Raw genomic sequence first — 9,842 nt, forward strand, 5'->3', positions numbered from 1 at the left:
GAACAGACATTGAGTAATAATTGTTTCATCAGTGATCCATGTGGATTAAGAACGGAAACAAGGTTTTGTATTGCATTTTAGAGGACAAATTTGGATGAATAATGAAGACACTTTAATGGGGAAGATACCTTCAAAAGTGAAACTTGTGAGTAAGGTAACCAGAACATTAATGCTGTAAGTCAAGTGCAATGTCTGTTTATTTCAACATCATTACTTCCCAATGTCTTCTTTCTTTTCCTTATTTTTGAGATTGTAGACCGCATTCTCCAAATCCTCCTACAGAAAGACAGAGGAATGGACCAAGATTTGCCATTCTTAAAATTACATAGCAGTTTAGTCATGTATGGGGCACTGGAGACCAATGGGAGCTGTAGTATCAGAGGGAAATGAAATAGATTAAAGGTAGCCAAGCTCTCTCCCTCAGCTTTCCATCCAAAAATCTTAAGAAGGCAAACATAGTAATATAACCAAAAGGCAAACTTGGGCTGGCAGACACAACAGAAGGTTTGAAACTAGTGTAGAAATGATTTTGTTTCTTCAAGGAGTCATAGCTCCTTTGTTCATAGGTTATATTGTGTTTAGTGTCTAATCTTTCCTTCTCTCCACAGGTGTAAATAAATATCTGACCCCTGACAACGTTTTGAGCATTAAGCTTCTTGGCTGGAGTATCTGGTGTATGATAGGCATGTTATCCAAGTTGACAAAATCAGAGTCCCTATCCCTCTACATTTTCTTTTAGCAATAGCAGGAATGGTGACCTCTTTTTTTTTTTTCTTTCTGATACTGATACGGTAGAAGGTCATTAAACAAATAGTAATAGATATACTCTAGGAGAGAATTAATATTAGCACACAAACAGAAATAAGGCTAAGATAAAGGAGCAAAAATCACCTAAGCCACAAAATGAGTGTTGTTTCATATCATATTCACCCTAAGTTTTTCAATGATGTGTGTCCTTTTGTAAGCAATTTGAGTTCAGTTGTGTTACATGCTCAAGACAGATAACTTCTAAATTCTAAGAATATTGTATATTTTGGAGAAATTATAAGGACTCTTGATAGCCCTCAGTTTTCATTTTGTGAGCAATCACGATAAACCTAACATAGCACAGAGTTTAGAATTCAAACAAATACATTTCATAAGATACTTTTGGAGAGTTGAATGCAAGAGAAAAGTCATGACTGCCTACATTAAAGACTGCTGCAATGAACAGCTCAGAGAAGTACACTATAAAACAGTAACAGAAAGGCGAGAGGGTATTATGGTATTTGCTCACTAAAAAAAGGTAGAACTGGAAGATCACATTTTGGGAAATAAAAAGATCTCAAAAACTAAAAATGCCCCATGAAGGTTGTTTTAAGATGAGAAAAGAGTTAATAGTTGGCATGGTCAAAATATGGGAGACCATACTGATACTATCAAGGTGACAAAATGATAGCTATTGCTCTTTATATGGAGGTATTATAGGATCTTCATCCGATTTCCAGTGTCTCCCGAGTTTTCTTATCATTTTTTTTACAGCTACACTAACAGTTTCTTTGCTGCTTTTCTAGCCATCCCCAGCATCTTCGCATTGCTTTTCAATCCCTAGCTCACTGAGTGGTCCTAAACCAACACCACATATTTTAGATTTTTGCTATGGAAGCACTATGTATCTGAGAAACAATCACCAAGTCATCCTTCAGTGCATAGCAAGCCATCCTAAAAGGCAGAAGTTTGATTCAATCATCATGGATCTGCTCATAATGTTCTGAGTTGGCAACTTGGACTGAATTCAGTAGGGACATTCTTAACTGGTATCATCTGGGCTTCCTCAAGAGGTTCAAGTCAGCTGACAAGTTCTTCAGGGCTGGATGATAATAATAATAATAATAATAATAATAATAATAATAATAATAATAAATCTGGCATATTGCTTTTTCCATGTACAACCACACAAATATATATTCTATTCCAAAGTGTTTCTTACCATGGAATATCAACACTCCTGCATTGGAGATCTGTGTGTTCTCACTTTGAATCATATGGACCTATCCGGATGCATGATTTCCAAAATGAATTTTAAAAAGGCTGTACAATTTAAACTCGGTCTTTGTTTCTTGAGGAACCCATTTTTCAAGAGTCAACCATGCTGAGAGGAGTTCCAAACTGGTTCATACAGAAAAACCACATGAGAGTCCCCCGTGGTGAACAGACACACTCAGCTTAGAGTCAGCATGCAGCACCTGAGATAAGTCTTCAGATGATTTAAACTTACAACCTTTAAATTGCCTCAACTGACAGGTGCAGCAAGTTGAGCCAGCCCTGCCTAACTCTTCCTAAATACTGTATTCTGGAGAAAAGTAAATGCTGTTTTAAACCACTTACTTTTGGGGTGTTGTTATGCAGCATGAAATGGCTAAAACAGATGGCCTCACACATATGGTCTGGTAGTTTGCAGGCTGTCAACTAAAGACTTTCAGTTCTGCTCAAAATGATTTATCAGAGTAGAGGCTAACTCAAGCTCATTCACATTTTTCTTTCACATGTTCAAGCACAGGGAAAGAAAGGGCAAGCTCAAATATACAGGCCCTTCTAAGCCACAGCTTGTAACACACTAACGCCCCAATGACAAAGCAACTTAGCGGGATTCTGTTCCTAGAAGAGTACCTTGGTCTTGGGCTGTGAAAGGTACAATATGTATTCTGAAGGCATCAACCTCTGGCACTAAATCAAATGTGACAAACAGTTATTGCATATGCAGTTTTCTTTTTGTGTAAGTACCACAAATTTCCTGGTTTCTCAGGCCCAGGAGTAGCTGTGAGTTTGGAAATTTTTAGAGATGTAATCAGTCTTGGCAGTTTAAGTGTGATATGGAACAAAGATCCAGATTTTTCAGAAGACTATCAGATCATAAATTGTCATCTAAAATAGGTTAAAAGGAATCCTACAGAAAATGCCAGTCTGTTGACATTTTTTATGTTCAAAAGCTCATCGGGGATACATTCTACAGAAGGAAATTATAAATGCTCATCTAAGGCTTTGTGACTTACACTGACACTTCTCTAATTTTTTCTCAATTATAACAAGGAAGGAAATCTGATACCAACTTATGTAATGATGGATGTGGAAAACTCCTTCTGATCGTCAAAAACTCAGGTGCAAATTAAGATGGTATTCCACAATATGCTCCACAGTGTAGAGAATTTCTCGTGGAACTAGCTATCTGTAAACTAAAGAACTTTCACCTAAAACACAGGCATAGTCACCAAACTAGTCTAAAAAAAGACCAGGCTTCTTTTTAGATTCAAAAATAATGTATATTTTATTTGTAACTGAAAAATTATAAACATATATACTTATGGGGTACAATGTGATGATTTAATAAATATAAATATATTAGATACAAATGTACTGGAGAATATAAATATATTAGAGAAGAGATGACATCATGCCAAGCCTGTTTTCATAACAGTGTTTTTAAAATGAGATTTTGAAGTAGATATTTATAGTTGTGAAACAAGTCAGATAGCCTGAGGGTGAGAGTTGAGCCTCACTGTGGTAAAAACAGAGCTGTATTCTACACTCAGAGAGACCTGGTGAGACAGCATTTTATCTGAGGAGGCTAAGGGGGGGATAATTGATTGTGAAAGAGAGAAAAGAAAAACTTGGGGGCACAGGATGGGCACAGAGGCTGTTGGAAAGCATCACAGTAGCATGTTCAGAGCATTCAAAGTAAATGTAAAGGATAATATTAGATGGAATCACTTTTGTAGAATTAACTCTTTCATAGAATAAAGAATTTTGAACGTTTCATTTTATTCAAATTAATAACTAGGAAAAAAGGAGCACTAGTATACATTGTTTTCTCCATTTGTATTATATGAAGAATGAGTATCCACAACATATGTGGAGTTATAATATTCTTTTAAGGTTTCTGATGAATGCATGTGGGTTGCTAGGAAGTCCTTGGGTGTCTGCCTATAATATATATTCAGACATGATGGTCCCTAATCCAAGCCGAGTATGCGTTACCAATCAAATGCAAAAGAATAAAAATATATGTGTGTGTGTGTGTGCGTATATATATATATATATTATGGAATCTGATTAATTAAACAAGAAAAATCTTGACAGCTGCCAAAAGTTTAGAAATATTCCTACAATAGGAACAATGTACACTGCAGAGTATGGTAAGCAGTTCTTAGCATTACATTAACTGCCACTGCATGGGGCTGAGGAAAATCATTATGACAGGTGTGGGAAGAAAACGATTTTGTGGGAAGGAAAGACATAGATTTATAATGAGTAGCAAAGAAGCCTTTGGTTTAGAAATTCATTCCATCTCTGCATCACACACACACACACACACACACACACACACACACACCACATACAAATGAATATATAACTCCAACATTGAAATACAAATCAAATCATTGTGTTCAGCATGGATCTGATTGCTACCAACACAAAAATTATGCAGCATACGAGCATAGTTTGATGGAGGTCGTTCTGCATTAAAGCTTTTGACATCTCATTGGGAAACACAATGTCATTGTACAGAAAAAGAATATAGGAACCCTCTTTTAGAATTTCTATAGGAATTTGAAGAATGGTGATGATTTGTTTCTTATATGATCACATAAAAACAAATAAAAATATTGATTCGTTTGGACCCAAGACATGTAAATGTCACTTATAATTAAAAGTGCCAAGTTCCACTTTATGAAGCTCATTGTTCTCTTATGCCTGTCTAGAAATGAGAAATTTCCATATGGTGTTGTCATAGAAACAAGAGAACTTCATGCTTTATTTCTACTGTGGTGCTGGTATTAGAGTAGTTGGGACATACCACAGACTTTGATTTTCCTCCCATTATGGATGTACTTGATTTCATTATCACAGATTGGGAGGATGCTATATCAGAAAAAAAAAAATTCCCAGATCTCATAATGGAATGCAGTTAAGAATAAACCCACTGTGTTCCTTTAGTACTAGAATCTGTGAACCTCAATAGTGCTTTTCCTTTCAGATAATATGAGACATTGAAACCTAGAACACTAAATAATATATATATTTTTTTAAATCATAAATTTCCAACCCAGCACCTGAATCTGTTTGAGAAAAATGACCATGATAGGTCATGTTCAACTTCCCAGCTAAAAATCACTGCAGGGTTCTCTAATGTTCTCATATCTCATGATCGGATTCCATGAGCTCCAGTGTACTTTTATAGGCATCTGTGTGACAATGACTCAGCAGGGCACTGTTGGTGATGCAGAAATAATCAAAGGCCATATCAAGTGCTTTCCATCCTGTGGAGACTCCAGATTCATATGTGACTAAGTCTGATTCATGAAATGCTTCCAGTGAATATCTGAAGAATAAAGAACAAAAAGTGGCACTTGCGAGCTAGTGAAGAGTAAGAATACTTTTACAAAGAGATCCTTTTCCTTTATTTTAAGGGGAATAGAGTTTTGGTATTTTGTTTGTTTGCTTTGTGATACTGAGGATGGAACCCAGCCTTTCTATTTCTTTTTCTTTTTTTTCTTTCTTTTTTTAATTTTTTTTGTTTTGTTTTTTATTGAGGTAAGGACTTGCCAAGTGGCCTAGAGTGGACACAAACTGGCCATTTCCTGCTTCTTAGCCATCTACTGCCTCAGCCTCCTGAGTAGCTGGAATTCCAGGTATGTGACATGAAGAGAGTTTTAACTGAAAGACGGTGGGAGAAGTTCATGAAGAACATGGACTATCAGAGGTATGTTAGAAAGTTGGTAGAAATTAATAAACATAATATATATATATATATATATATATATATATATATATATATATTTCAAAATATAAACTATTTTTGAAATAACTCAAGGAAATAAATACTAAAAAATTTACTAAGTGAAAAAAGTTAGACTTTTATTTATGCCAAACTCTCCTTGACTGGCATCATTTTTCAATTGGAGAGACCTAGTTTTCACAAAATGGGGTTTACTGAGCAAATCCATGAACTCTCGTTTTATCACTGTCTTGATTTAATGAAGTCCATTATCCTCCTGTCTTCACTTTTGTTGAAGAAAAAAACTCCTTTCACGCGCCTTTCCTATTCTCACTTCTGTCATGTCACTTTCCCATCGTTATCATTACCTTCCACATGACACATACTGAGCATGGTGCTTGAATACACAACCAAAGAAACAAGATTGAATGATCCTTATTTAAAGTACATAAACAAAAATCCATATATACAAAACAAGGGTTTTTCTTCTTGAAAATAAGGATGAGAACTTTTTTTATGCTTCTATGTCCAAATCCTACATTTTTGGGCTCAATAAGTTCTTGTTGAATTCCACCTAATAGCATTATTCACTTTTTAAATGGGTTTAATACAAATAATATTATCTCCTCTAATGAACTTGCAATTTATACAAATTGTTATTATGATAATATTCTATTTAAAAAAAAGAAAAAAAAAACCTTTTACCAATAATTTGTCCCTGACAAAAATACATAAAAATCATGCATAGTTTACACTTCAATAATACGCTCTTCTTCCTTTCCCATTATTATTTCCCTTATTGTGCAAAAAGTCTACTCAAAAATGCATCAACTTATATTTTCTCCCTTATATCAAACCTCTTCTTTAAATTTAAGTCTAGGCATACATTAGTCCACTTTCCAATACTATAACAGAATTCCCGAGATAATGAACTTATAAATAAGAAAGGTTTATTTTGGTTCACAATTTTCAAAGTTCCAGATCATGATCAATTGTTTCTATGGCTTGTGGGCCTGTAACCAAAAACACATCATGTTGGAAATGCAGAGCAGAGCTATATTAAAGGCCGGGGAACAAAAAGGAAATGGAAGAATCCAGGATCCCACAATTCCCTTTGGGGAACACTCCTAACTAAGAACTTCTGGTTACACCTTATTCCTAAAGCTCCACACCATTTTCGAATAGCACCACACTGTGGACCAAATTTTTAATGTATGGACCTTGAGGAAATATTACCCATCTTCAAATTATACCAAGGAAATAGTAAAATCACTTTTAAAACTTTCATGACCCCCTTGCTAAAAATCAGTTTTCTCACTTCTGATGTCCCAGAATAGGCCTTGTTCACATTCATTCAGTCCTTGATTATTTTGTTCATTGACTGATTCACTGAATCATTTAAGGGTTGGAAATAAAGAGTTAATAAAATAAAACATTGAATGTTAAATAAACTAGTTACAAAACTAGGAGTTTAAGTAAATGATTATAAAGCAACATGATAAAGGAAAAATAGTGAACATCCTCCTTTTATAAATAATCATTTGAATGCTAGACCTTAATATTGTTCACATTGTTCATAGATTTAAATATACAGTACCAATATGTTATCTTTGTATTGATTCATATAGGACTCCTAGCACACCAAACCATAAATATACATCCTAAACATTGAAAACCAAGTATCTGTGTAATACCTATCCAGTGTGAGCAAAAGAACATTATCAATAATTCAGGATGCTTTCCTGATCACTGCCTGAAACAAATGATAGATTATGTTAATGATTTATTTGTTTTTCCTAATAGTTTTGTCCACTAAATATATATCTAAACAATAGGAGATTTCTTCTGTTCTAAATAAATGGAATAATAGAAAATGCCTTCATTTTTATCTAGCTTCTTTTACCCACCATGTTCCTGGTGTGGGTAGCTGTGATTCATTCATCTACACTAATGAATAGTATTTCACTATGTGTATATATGTATATGCATGTGTGTATGTATACACACACAAGTTTAAAAACATAAATAAAAATTAAAATAGATAATTTTATATGTTTTATTGTGTACAGCAGGATATTTTGAAGAATATATACATAGTGTTTATGCTTAGATTTAGCTAATTAACTGTTATTTTTGTGGAAAGAACACATAACATTTCATCACTAAGTTTGGTTATTTTGCTGTACAATAGAGCTCTTAAAATTTATTTCTCCTAATTAAATGGAAATATGTATCCTTTTATCAATATCTTTCCTTTTATAAGAATCTGTATCATCATCAGTTTTAGCCTACTACAGTAAATGTTGCTGAACATACTCAGACACAGAGAACCTGGCACACATAAGAACACATTATTCTTAGGAATCAAATTTCTGGGTCATAGGATAATTATATTTAACTTTACTGAATAATTATTACAAGGTTTACCAACCTGATTAAATGTAAAGCTTCATTAGTAGCATATTAGGGCTATTGTTGCTCTACAAATTCTTCAATATTTGGCTTAAGAGACTTCAAATATACTTGTCAATCTATAAGAATGTGGTGTCATTACATTTTGGTTCATTTTGAAGGTTTTTTAAACTAGTGAGGTTAATAGGTTTTCCTGAGTAAATTATTTTTCTTCAATACCGGGGATTGAACCCAGGGAATTGTACCTTCTAGGCACACATGCTACTACTGACCTACATCACCAGACTCCTGAAAAAGTTTGTATTGACCATTTATATTTCCTCTTACATGAAATCACTATTTAATTATTTTGCCTATTGTATTATTGGGTTGCTTATCTTTGGAGATTTATCTACAGACGCTTCTCACATATTGCATAAATAAGCACTTTATATTACATATGATGCAAGTAGTTTCTTATTTTCTTTTACCATAGTAGCTTTCTTTTCTTTTCTTTCTTTCTTTCTTTCTTTCTTTCTTTCTTTCTTTCTTTCTTTCTTTCTTTCTTTCTTTCTTCTCTCTCTCTCTCTCTCTCCCTCCCTCCCTCCCTCCCTCCCTCCCTTCCTTCCTTCCTTCCTTCCTTCCTTCCTTCCTTTTTCTTTCTTTCTTCCTTCCTTCCTTCCTTCCTTCCTTCCTTCCTTCCTTCCTTTCTTTCTTTCTTTCTTTCTTTCTTTCTTTCTTTCTTTCTTTCTTTCTTTCTTTCTTTCCTTCCTTCTTTCTTTCCTTCTTTCAAACAGTTTCCAAGGTCTCAATCCATACATGGCCCCACTGCACTGATCTGGGCTCAAGGTGAAGCAAAACATCATGGAGGAAAGGTGTGAGGGTGGAAAGAAGCTCAGATTTGGCCACAAGGAAGCAGAGGGAGAACTCTGCTCCACGAGGACAAAAGCCCACCCCCAGGGACCCATCTCCTCCAACCATACCCTACCTGCCTACAGTTACCACCCAGTTAATCCCTATCAGGGGATTAATGCACTAGTTAGGTTAAAAGTCTCATAACCCAGTCTTTTAACCTCTACACTTTCTTACATTATCTCATACATGAGCTTTGGGGGAACACCTCATATTTAAACCATAGATAGGAGCTTCACCTCACCTCTCAGTTCCTGCTTTGAAATCTTGAAGAAAGCCTCCTTGAACCCCTAACTCCAGTATCCTTCATTTCTCAAAAATCAGCACCGCACCGTAGTGGTGACCCTAAGGTTTGCTGCTGTCTTGAATGGTAGTGGAGCCTTCTGGGACCCTGGCAGCAGAGTCTTGCGTGCCTGGCTGACGGAGTGTTGTGAAAGAGCTTCCTAGGCCCCTCTGATGTTTGTTTGTTTGTTTGTTTTTTCTGGATATGCTTTAAAAAAAGAAGTTATTCTAAATTATGATACGAGCATGAGCAACTGATTATCCTAACTAGCATAAAGGAGCATCCAAAAGGGATTAAGACTCTGAGGAAAAAAACAGACACACCATTTACCAAGAGACACATATTTGCAGTACAATCCAAAGATACTGTAGATATGTTATGATTTATCTCCATTTAAATGATGAATATAAAATCATGTTTATATGATAATGGAGTCTAAGAAATGCACATTTTCTTTTGGAGCATTAACAAATGAGAGAACACTAGTCAAGAGAACCATTA

The sequence above is a fragment of the Callospermophilus lateralis genome, chromosome 14 (genome assembly GCF_048772815.1).
Source record: "Callospermophilus lateralis isolate mCalLat2 chromosome 14, mCalLat2.hap1, whole genome shotgun sequence".
NCBI lineage: Eukaryota > Metazoa > Chordata > Mammalia > Rodentia > Sciuridae > Callospermophilus > Callospermophilus lateralis.